General features: G+C 37.7%; 1 pseudogene; it reads left to right on the top strand.

Annotated features, from left to right (window-relative positions):
• Positions 1-9,637: 9,637 nt before the first annotated feature.
• On the top strand, positions 9,638-9,791 carry LOC133753080 (U1 spliceosomal RNA; annotated as a pseudogene).
• The last annotated feature ends 2,552 nt before the right edge of the window (positions 9,792-12,343 follow it).

A 12,343-nucleotide genomic window follows, 5' to 3' on the forward strand; every position in this document is an offset into this window, starting at 1 on the left:
TTAATGATAAATCGATATTAGGGGGTACAGGAAAAAGGATGTTAAGAGCAGTTATGAGAGGACTGAGCATCTGAATAAATCTGGGGATTTTCATTAGAATATGGAATATTGCAAAAACTGAGAGACAATTTCCGGTTGAAACACTGATTTCATTGTTCCTGTGAGATTTATTGTGTGGTATGTTGAGTTATCAGTTGAATAGGCTTGTCTTGAGATATATCTATATATTAATATCTGTATATATGTACTAAAAAGTTAGTGGAAAATGGAATTGAATGATCAACTTATTTTGTTGCAAAAAGTTTAAAGATCTATTCATGTGTGAGATCTTTCTTGAAACTTTGTGGGAGAGACCTGCATTGTGATGTAGCAGGTTGAGTAGCTACCTGTGACACCAGAATCCCATCAGGGCACCAGTTCACATCCTGGCTGCTCCACTTCCAATCCTCCTAATGGCCTGGGAAAAGCAAGAAGATGGCTCAAGCCGATGGGTCCCTGCCACCCATGTGGGAGACCCAAAAGAAGCTCCTAGCTCCTGGCTTTGGTCTGGCTCAGCCCTGGACATTGCAACCATCTGGGAGTGAATCAGTGGATGGATGATCTCTCTCTGACTCTCCCTCTCTCTCTGTAACTCTGACTTTCAAGTAAATAATAAATCTTTTCAAAATTATGAGAAATTTGTATTCTGAAAAAATATGCATGGATTTCAAAAATTTTGCAGCAAAATAAGCTTATCTTTATTTCAATTTTCCTTGAACTTCATATGTGTGCATATCTATCTATGTAAATAGGTATAGTTATCATTATATTAATATATTTGCATATATATTAGTGTACTTTCTTATATAGAGTATTTCTGTAATTTAGCAAATAAATCAGAGCATACATTCATAGTAAATTGATAGAGAATGTCATATATAATAGTAATTATACCCATCAAGCAAAAAGCTATTTCAGAATTCATAGGGGTTTTTTTGAATTGTATTTGATAAAAAAGAGGTTTGTAATGGAGGCAATTTCTCTGCTGATCATTTTCATGCTTCTGATTTCCCTGGCTGGATTCTGAAGCCAAGGAAACATGAGGCAGGCACAGCAGAAGAATGCCTTTCTGTAGTGTTCCAATAGTTTATGCTTCAGTCCCTGGCTAATTCTAAAATTACCTCGAATAGGCTCACTTTGTGGCCCAGTGGTTCAAATCCCCATTGCTATACTTCCTATTCAGCTCCTTGTAATACTCCTGGAAAAGCAGCGGAAGGTGGCCTGAGTGCTTGGGCCACTTTCATCCACATGGGAGACCCAAATGGAGTCCCTGGCTCTTGGCTTCTGGCCCAACCCTGGCTGTTGTGGCCATCTGGGTCGAGAATATGTGATAGAAAATCTCTCTCTCTCTCTCTCTCTCTCTCTCTCTCTCTCTTCCTCTTTCTCTCCATCTCTGTCTCTAATTATAAAAAAAAAATTAAAAAATAAAACAGTGCTTATCTGAGAAATACCTAAAATGATGGGTCAGAATATAGTATAAGAATTTATATGAAAAGTGCAAAATCAGAGTCTGTGGATGTTGGAACTGAAGGTGAAGTTTGAACAAAGCATGTTAGATGGAAGCCAGCAATCATATGCTCTTGGTCAAGAAGTGGTAAATTAAGAGCCAAGGAAATAGTCTCACATCAAACGGGTACTAACAATGAGTTTTTGAAACAGTTGTTTTTTTTTTACTTATTTAAGAATTTTTCCCTAGGACAGGAGCCATGAAAATGCGTAGTTCATTCCAGATAGAGGCAAAGAGGGCACACTTGAATCTGATAATTTGAGTAACCTGTAAATTTTACAAGGTCCTCTGGTAACAATATTCCATTTATATAGTGATACTAACAGGGTTTTTTCTTAAATAAAATATGTAAACTACAAAGAGAGGCCAGAGCTGTGGAGTAGCAGGTTAAGCAGCCGCCTGCTATGCTGGCATCCCATATGGAAGCCAGTTCGAGTCTCGGCTGCTCCACTTCCAATCTATTTCTCTGTTGTAGCCTGGGAAAGCAGTAGAAGATGGTTCAAGTCCTTGGGCCCCTGCAATCAGGTGGGAGAGTTGGAAGAAGCTCCTGGCTCCTGGCTTCGGATCAGCCCAGCTCCAGCTGTTGCAGCCATTTTCAGAGTGATCCAGTGAAAGGAGGACTTTCTCTCTCTCTCTCTCTCTCTCTCTCTGCCTCTGCCTCTCTGTAACTGCCTTTCACATAAATAAATAGTTTTAAAAAATTAAAGAAAACAAAACTAACAAAATATTATGATACTATGCTGTCTATGAATATTTATCAAAATATTTATCATTAGTTATACATAGCAGACACTATGTTACACAAACCAGAAGCTCAATAAAGGGTAAAAGAACTATTCTACCATTTGCGGGAGTGTTGCAATCGCCAGTACTCTACAAGAATTGCCCTCATCTCAGAGTTGCCTTTCTCAAGGTTACAGGCTTTACCCCATATTTCCTATAGCCACTGATTGGCTCAGTTTGAGATTTAAAGATCAGCTTCTTTGCCTGTCCTTGAGGCAACACTGAAAGGCTGTCTCGGTGTTAGAGCTCCACACCACAGGAATCCTCTGCATTCTTTGTCATGAGAGCATTGTAGATCATACTCAGAAATCTCGCTTCTTTACCTTTGCAGGTCAATGCCTCCTTTCCTTGCCTCAGCCATACTTTCAGGATGGCTGATCCAGTGTTCAGAATGCGAGGTTCATAAATCCAGAATGAACACAGGGACAGCAATGCACTCCCTCATATTTAGTAGTTCTCTTGAAAAATCTGTGTTCCCTTTCCCCATGAATCCAGGCTTTGCGGAGTTTCAGGTCCTATTTCTTCAAGGGGAGTTCTTCCACCAGGGCACAGAAAACTTACCATGGATCTCTAACACTTCAGACTCTTTGTGTTAAGGACACATTAGACATTAGCAGGAATTTTTTTTTAAGCCTATTCAGCAAAATAGGGCTGCTCTGGCTGAGTGTGGTTAGCATTCCAATGATTTTCTTTAGGGAATTCTTGGGCACCGCTGCCAAATTTTGATAGTATGTGCACAAGTACAACTATCCCAAGCTGAGATGGATATGGTGTGGGAGATTCAAATACTAAGGGGATGAAGATCTGAGTCAAACCACAGGGAGGGTATCTAAGGGTAAGGAGAAACTGGAATGCTTAATAGAGAAGGAAATACAGAACGTCAATTGTGAAGTTCCAACTTCAGTGGAAGGAACTCTCATTTATTCTAATTAGCTTCCTATTACATACTTGGGGAAGAGGAACACCATAATCCTGATGGAGTTACTTCCAGAATATACACAAAGAAGTTTAGGCAGTGCAGAATGGAGTACAGGAAACTGTGACGTGTCACCCACGTACACCATCACAATGGGTCAATGTCTTTCCCCAGCTACCAAGAGCATTTCTGGCTGGTAGATTGGTGTTGCTCTAATCACAGGCATGAACTATCTGGCCGCTTTAACATGGGCTTCCTAAAGTTGTATATAAGGAATGCTATCTAGTCCTCTGGCAGAGTTGCTTCACTCACAGCCTCACAACCTCTCGGCTTAGCCTAGCTCTGGGGAAACGCAGGTAGAAAGGCCTAGACTATTCAGCTAACATCAAGTTACAATCAGCTTCCCAGCACAACCCTGTGCTGATCTGAAGCCTTTGATTTGATTATATCATAGACCAGCTTCTTGCTCTTGCCAATCCTACTTCATTTCCTTCCCACACCAGAGTAACTAGAGAATATTCTCCAATGAGCATACTGAATGCTAATCTCTATCCCAGGGTTGGTATTCCACGGAGTCTTACTTGTAATGTTATCCAAAGATTAAAGGTGACTGAGAGATTTCCACACTTACAATAGAATGAATATTGCACAGTTATATACTATTATGATTTTTAAGCATGCTTCATACTGTGTCTAAAGTTTCCCAATGTTACGTTGAATAAAACAGAAACAAGTTCATGAAGAAATATGAGAGGCAGAGAGAGAAATGGAGAATGAGCACTCAAAGGAAATTTTCCTAAATATTTAAATAGATCCTCAGCTTAGTAAATTAAGATTTTTTTAAAAAGGTTGGGGCAGACTCTGTGGTGCAACATCTAACGTGCTCCTTCAGGGGTCAGCATTGTGGCATAACAGGCCACCACCTATGACAACAGTAAACCATTTGGGAGCCAGTTCAGATCCAGGCTACTCCATAGCTGATCCAGCTGCCTGCTGATGGTCTGGGGAAAGCAGTGCAAGATGGCCCAGGTGATTGGGCCCCTGCCACCCACATGGGAGACCCAGATGAAGCTTCTGCCCCCTGGCTTTGGCATGGGCCATTGTGACCATCTTGGGAGTGAACCATCAGATGGAAGATTTCTCTCTCTCTCTCTGTTACACTTTCAAATACATAAAAAAACATTTTTACAAAACAAAAAATAAAATGCTTTAAAAGATGTATTTTTTATTTGAAAGGCAAGCAAAGAGAGGAGAGAGAATCTTCCATCCACTGCTTCACTCCCAAAATGGTCACAACATCTAGGGCTGGGCTAGGTTGAAGCCAAGAATCAAGAACTCCATTTGGATTTACTTATGGGAGGCAGGGACCCAAGCACTTGAACCATCATCATCTGCTGATTTCCCAGGCACAATAGCAGGATAGGAAGCAGAGCAGCTGGGAGTTAAACTGACACTCTGTTATAGGATAGCGGTGTTATAAGCAGCTGTTTAACCTACTGTGCCACAATGTTTACCACAAAAAAAAAAAATTATTTTCCCCTTTGCGCTTTTCTGTTTGCTGCATATGCTACAATTAATATGCATTGCATTTTTTAACTAGGAAGCAATGCTTTAATGAACATACCAAAGCTTTGTCTGATGGCCTAGAATGGCACAGGAGTTTTGTTGCCAGTGTGGGGATTTTTACACACAAGTAGCATGCTTTTTGCATTTATCATTTAAAGGGGACTGTGGACTTCCTCATGCTATCCTTGTAGTAGTTTTTGATAACAAAACTACATTTTAAAATGTACTTTAAGAGAAAATGCTGGATAATTGTTATTTTTAGTTGTGTACCACCAATGACATCTTCCCAGTTTCAGGTATAACTAGTCTGTCTTAGGGCAAGATGCATAGTGTACATGTTGTGTTTCTTGCAGTAGTCAAATGCAGAAAATGAGGATATTGCCTGCTGCTGTATGTGGGCACTGGGAAAACATGGAATCCATAGGCATCAATTGTTTGAGTGTTAGGAACCAGCTTTCTAAAGATGCTTACCAGGAATTCTATCTACTTACCAATTTCAAGCAACACCCTTTCATACTCATGACTCATTTCCCATCTGATGAAATGATTATCCCCTCTCATTCCTCCAACAGTGGTATTTAACCTCAAGCCCAAGAGAAATTGTGGCAGCTGAAAAACAAGCGTGGGGGCAGGGTGTGCGTGTGTGTTTAAAGGACAGAGTGCTGCCTTTTAAAAAGCCAATTCCCTGCAGAATAGATTTCTTCTAAATTGGAAAGATCCTTTCTTTTGACTGACTGGCTAATGTGTTGTCTGGTTAAGTGATTGCCTTCTGAGTGTTGGTGCTAGTGACTGATACAGGTTGACAGGCCCAGGTAACTGAAATAGGCATCCACTGCCAGCTGTTGTTAAATGAACCAAGGAAAGAAGAGGATTAAAATATCCTACAACTGTGATCCCAGGAATGAGAATATATAGCAACAGGAACAGGGAGATAGGGGTATTAACTAGCTTTCTATTCTTGTTACTGTTTTAAGACAAGATGGCTGTGCATTGGGGAGGCAAATCTCACTCCCACTATAAATTTTCTAAAATTCATGTGATTTCTGCAACTGTCATGCTACCCTGAATCAGCCACATGCATTACATTTTTTGTTCATTTTCCTTTTTTTATATTCTTCCTAGGAAAATCATTTTTTCACAGCAAATACAAAATAAGATATGAGACATTTTTTATCAGCAATGAAAATATTCTTATCTTGCTTTTGGTAATTCATTTCTACCTTTATGTATATACATTTAATTTTAGTTATTATTTTGAAGCAACTTGAACCTTTAAAACTGGCCAAATAATTTGCACGGCAAATATAGATATCAAAGAAACCTGAATCTTGGGACAAAGCTTGCCAACAATTCAAGGAAGTGGATTATTACCCAACTGATGTAACCATAACCTGAGGTTACACATTTTACAATCATTTCCAAGGCCTAATCAGCAGCTCATCTATTTTCAGAAATATTTGACACAGCATAATGCCACTACATCAAAGGCATGTGGGCAGTTGTATGCATTCCTGACAGTGATGGATTTGACTAAGTGGAGCAGGCATGGATTATTCTGGAATCTTTGCTTCAAGTGTAAACAATGTAGAGCTCAGTGTGCTGCAAATAGGCAACTGCTTTCTTCCCTATGGCCAAACTTGGGTGTTTCTTCACACAGAAGCAATGTGCCCAAAATAGAAATCGAAGATTCAACACAAATATAATCATTACTTGGCAAAACAGACAAATTAGACATCTTCATTGAGCATAATGGAACTCACTAAACAATGAAAAGTTGATAACTACTTGGAAATGTGTGTGTGCACGTGTGTGTGCGTGTGTGTGTGCGTGCTTAACTTAAAAAAAGAGAATACAAGATAACCAAGAGTCGAATGTCTGATTTTATTTCATGGTTAAACACAATGCTTGGAATGGAAATTGAGAGAATTGTCTTGATAGTTGCCTTTACAGTAATTGAGGCCAAAGTTGTTCCGAAATATGCGGATACCTGTTTTACTTACCCATCTTATTTTCCTCTTTAAAATAGAGATTTTGAATGATGATTAGGACAAATAGATTTAGATCTGGGTAAAGATTCTGACTGTGTCATTTATTAGCTGTATGAAAGAGATTGCTCAGTGACTACCTAAAATCTACCTTTGACTTTTTCTGTAGATGCAGAGGCTTTTATACCTATGTACTATAGTATCTATTCCTACAGCACTAACTAATAGTACATATGAGAGTTATATGTAGAAAGTGTCCAGACTCAGTATCTGATACTCCAAAATATAGCACCCTGACAATTGGGAAAGCAGTAGAAGAAAGGCCACTCTGACCTTTTTCTGACTTTTTCCACTAACGCATGCCCACCCAGAAATTTTCTGAATGACCTTGGTTGAAAGTGATCCATGAGACCGTCATTCCAGAACAGCCCTTCCCTACAACTGGAGGGCAATGGAAATATGAACAAGTAGGCTTTGCCAAGTTTTCTCCATGTTATTACCTTTAGGTCACACCCACTCTCTCTTCAACCACACTCTGTGTGCTTGTCCTTCACATATGTGTTCCCTGAGTCTTTGGGTCTTCAGAAAACTTTGAATGAATACAGTTTTTTATGATTTTTTTCTCATTAATCTCTCTTATGTTTATGCATGTCAGTCATGACCATTGCGATGGGTGAGGAAAAGTTATTACAGTTGTTCACCTATAGGAGGCTTAACTGTCATTGAAATTAATTTCTATTGTACTTGAATTTATAATCTGTTAACAATTCCTAATTAATAAAATGTGTGACCTTGCTCAGTTTATTATTTGTACTAAGCCTTCTTCTCTTCAGCTTTAAAGCAATGACAACTTTTAAAATTTTCAAGTAAAAGTTTTAATGTATATAAAACAGCCAGTATTTAGTAAGGGGAGGAACAGCAGATGTTTGCTGGAAAACTCTGACACATTTTTATTGATTTATTAGAGTAAGTTCAGTTTTGATTGGTTAAAATCTATCTCACACTAGGAATTGATCTAATTTTGAATACCATCCTAGAAAATGCAACAGAAATTAGCTCCTTTTATCCAAGCCAAAGGGAAAACTTACATAAAAACTGAAATAATAAGGCTTGCACAAGCGCACAAGCGAGAAAACCAATAGAGATGTCAGTAATACCAGTGAGGGATGGATCAGCTACTTGGAGCTACTCGTAAGTGTTTTTGCTTCTTGAGTTCTATGAATTGATGGAGTTCCTGGGAAGAGCAGAATAACAATGAGGAATATGAACTCATATCCAGAGCGTTTGACATTCATTTAAGATGAGGCCATTAGAAAATTTTAAGATGTAAACCAGGTGCCAGGAGATATTGAAAATATGAAAATACCGTATGAAAAAGCCATAACTTTGTAAACAATTAAATAATGTTTTCAAGTCGCTATTAGATCAACCAAGTGCAGATTCTGTTCATAATTTAAAGTCTAGTTCTTACTTAATCACTTCAAGAATTTTCCAAATACTTGGGTCTATTTTAAAATATATCAATTGTGTTTTGAAAATAAATGAATATTTAGTAAACAGTTTTATGAAATAAGTTCATTGCTAAATAGTTGCAAAAGAATTGTGTGGAAATGAGCAGTGGTTAGTTTTGCATTTGCTTGGCTTTATATAAGAAGTATTTATTATTTCAACCTGCTCATACAATGTAGAACATTCTTAAATAATGTTAGTAAGTTTGCTTTATGCCTGGATGTTTAATCTAATTAACACAAGTAAAGGAAATGATAATTAATAAGTGCCAGTCTTGACATGACATTTATAGCCCTCAGTGTGATGAATGAGAAGGAATTCCTGATATTTTGAATGATATGATTTTTGTTTTACTCATTTTTTGTATTTATTATATAGGAAAAAGAAGAACATTTCCCAAAACCATAATGAAAGAAATGAAAACTTTTTTAAAACACAGACTTTCTGTAGGCCATATACAAATTCTGCTCATGGCCAGCGGGAATAGATGGACCTCTTTGTGGTTTGTCCTTATAAAACTGTTAAGGGCTAATTTTGATCCTTGAAAATACTTCCCTTAATTACTCTGCCATAGAATAACTTAACAAGTGCACAGCTTTATACTCTATAGTTGAAGAGGAAGGAAAAATAGTATTCTAGTATTCACAGTAATATAAACAGAAGTAGGAGAATCTTGAAGGTCCAAACTTTCATTTTTGAAATGAAACATCCAAAGTCAAGAATAGTAATTTATTAAAAAAATTTTCTTAAACAAGAAAATGTGAGAGGGGAGTTTCAGGGTCAAAGTACACAATGGATATATGAAAAAGTAAAATATCAATCAATTTCTATCGAGTTTGAATGAATTTGAGCATTTGCATTGAATGAATTGAGCATTTGCAAGTAAACAAACATTAAAAACTTGGTTTTCATAAATTCTCCATTTTTAGCAACCAATGAATAGAAATAATCATGATGTAATAAAAATGATACATATGCAAAATTGATTTCTGCTGAGAGGACAGGTTGGCAGCTTAATATATGTCAATAACGTAATAAAAATATACTCCTCTTGTGTTTTTTCCAATATCAGGGGTAGCTATGAGTGCTTGGTGAATACAGAATGAAATCCAGAAGGAATAAATGGCTATGTACAAACATGATCGGAAAAGCAGTACTGGGGTAAGTTCCAGAGTGGGTCAAAGTCTTCTCTATATGAAAATGAGTTTTTGTTTGGATTTTTTTTTTTTTAATTTCTTTGTCTCTTAACCTCTGAAAATGGAGGGATGGCATAAGACTGAATGACAGAGCAACTTGGTGAGATACATAAAAATATTCAAAATCAGATTTTAAATACTTACCTGGCAGGGGAGAAACCATCACAAAGGTAGTTTCCCCAGGGTGAGGCTTATCCACTGCACTGCGGTGTGCTGACCCCTGTGATTCCCCTAAATGTGGGAAACTCCACTGCATGATTTCTGGTGTGGGGCATTCGTGCTCTCCCCTGGGGGGGTGGAAACCTCAGTTTTAAAATACTGCATTTTTCCAATATAAATCATTTCTGCTTCCAAATTTATCATTAAAATCTGGCATTCACTCAGACATCCTGGTGTGAGTGGTGTGTGTGTGCTTCTGAATAACAAATGTGGCTAAGCTCATGGCAACCACAAAGAAAAAACCTGCAGTGATTTACAAAAGATAAAGAAAAAGGAATAGGAATCAAAACATTATAAAGTGTTTGTAACAAAAAGACCATAGCACTGGCATAAAGATATATCAACCAGTGAATCGGAAAAGAAATCTCAGAAATAAATACATGAAATTTATAATCAGTTAATATTCAATTAAGGTGATGAGAACACACAATGGTGAAAGGGCTGTCTCTTCAATAAATGTTGGGAAATCTGGAGATCCATAGGAAAGCATGGAATTGTGCAATTGTAGCATTATCTCACACCACATACAAATTCAATGCAAAACAGATTAAAGATTGATATAGAAGACTTGGATTGAAGATTTAATGGATGATGTAAAGTCATAAACTATTAGAGGAAAACATTAGAGAAATTCTTGACAGTAGATATGACTTCCAAATCACAGCCAAGAAAAGCAAACCTAGGAAATGTGACTACATTGAACTAAAAACCTTCTGCACAGCAAATGAAACAATTAACAGAGTGAAGACAACTCACGGAATGGGAGAAATATTTATAATGCATGCAACTGATAAGGGGTTAATATATGAAACATAAAGAATTCGATAGCAAGGAAAAAAATTACCTGATTGAAAAATGAGCAAAGCACCTATAGGACGTTTCTGAAAGAAGACAAACAAACCACTAACAGGTATATTAAAAAAAAAAAAAAAAGAAACATCACTAGCCACCAGGAAAATCATCACCACAAGGAGATATCACCTCACATCTGTTAGGACAGCTGTTCTCCAAAAGACAAAAGGTAAGTGTTGGCGTAGATGTGGAGAAAAGAGAACTCTTGAAAACTGTTATAGGTAAGGTAATTTGGTGCAGTTAATACTTAAAAAAAAATATGGAGGTCCCTTTAAAAAGTAAAAAGAGAACAACCATGTGATTTAGCAATCCCATTTCTAGGTACATATCTGTATTAAAGGTATCTGCATCCCCTAGTTTACTGCAGCATTACTTGCAATAGCCAAGATATAGAAACAATCTAAGTGTCTATCAATGATTGAAGACACAAAGAACACACACACACACATACACACACACACTGTAAAGGTGCTCTTCTATCTTAAAATGGGAGAAAAAAAGGGCCAGTATTGTGGGCAGAGGGTTGGCTGCTTGCAACCCCTGCATCCCAAATTAGTCCTGGCTACTCCACTATTGATCCAGCACCCTGCTAATATGCCTGGGAAAGCAGTGGAAGGTGGCCTGAGTGCTTGGGCCCCTGCCATCCAATGACAGACCCAGATGAAGTTCCTGACTCCTGCTTTCCGCCTGGCCTAGTCCCAGCTGTTGAAGCCATTTAAAGTGTGAACCAGCGCATGGAAGATCTCTGTCTTTCCTTCTCTCTCTCTGCAACTCTGCCTTTCAAATATACAAATATTTTTAGAAGGGGTTGGGGTTGGGGTAAATCTTCCATTTGCCATAGTATGTGTGAACTTGGAGGACACAACCCTAAGGGAAGCATGCCAAGTCCAGAGAGATATTACCATGAAATTTAGCAGAAAACTGTAGGTTGCCCTGGACTTTCCAAGGGACGTGGCAGGGTGATGTAGGCTTTTGTGCATCATGTTTGACAAACATGGTACCTCTATAGTAAAGAGGACACAAACCTACATAAAACACAGATTCATGGAATATTTCATTGAAGATTAGTAGACAACACAAATATTTTATTGAAGTAAAGGCCCTCAGATTCCACACAAAAATTCATTTTTGCAAACCTGTTATAAACAGGACAAACTTAAAGATGCTCAAATATGAAAATGTTTTATTTTTCAAAACTGACTTCAGTTATGTTGTTTTGCACTTCCATTTGCTAATACTAAATCTTTCCAATCTACCCTTCCTCTATTCTTTGAGCTAAGCCTCCATTCCCTCCTGTCATTGATGGAATAGCCTATGACCTCTCAATCCCCATGCGGAGTAAGGCCTGGCTGCATTCTAGGGAGTCATCTCGCAGGAAACTCATGGACTTTTGCTATGCCCGGAAGCAAAATTAAAAATCACTCTATTACAAAGAAGAGAGAAAAACCAGTATTTCTGTCCAGACAGATGATTCAAATCCTCAGAATGTGTTCAGATTCATTCTCCTTTACTTTTGTCTCTTTACAGTAAGGATGGTTATAGTGACAGAGCAAGGTAACCAGCTTGTATCAGCCCTGGGGAGCTGTATGCCCCAAGTAATATACAACTCCTATCATCTTTTTCTTTTTTTTTCAGTATTTCTGCGAAAGTTATGAAGTTACATGAAAATAACGAATGTATTTTATAAATAAGTAAATTAAAATAACTATTGTTTTGATATAGAAAGTCAAAGTGTTTAAGATGGCCTTCTATCATGCAGTCATTCTTTCCC

The sequence above is a fragment of the Lepus europaeus genome, chromosome 2 (genome assembly GCF_033115175.1).
Source record: "Lepus europaeus isolate LE1 chromosome 2, mLepTim1.pri, whole genome shotgun sequence".
Taxonomy (NCBI): Eukaryota; Metazoa; Chordata; class Mammalia; order Lagomorpha; family Leporidae; genus Lepus; species Lepus europaeus.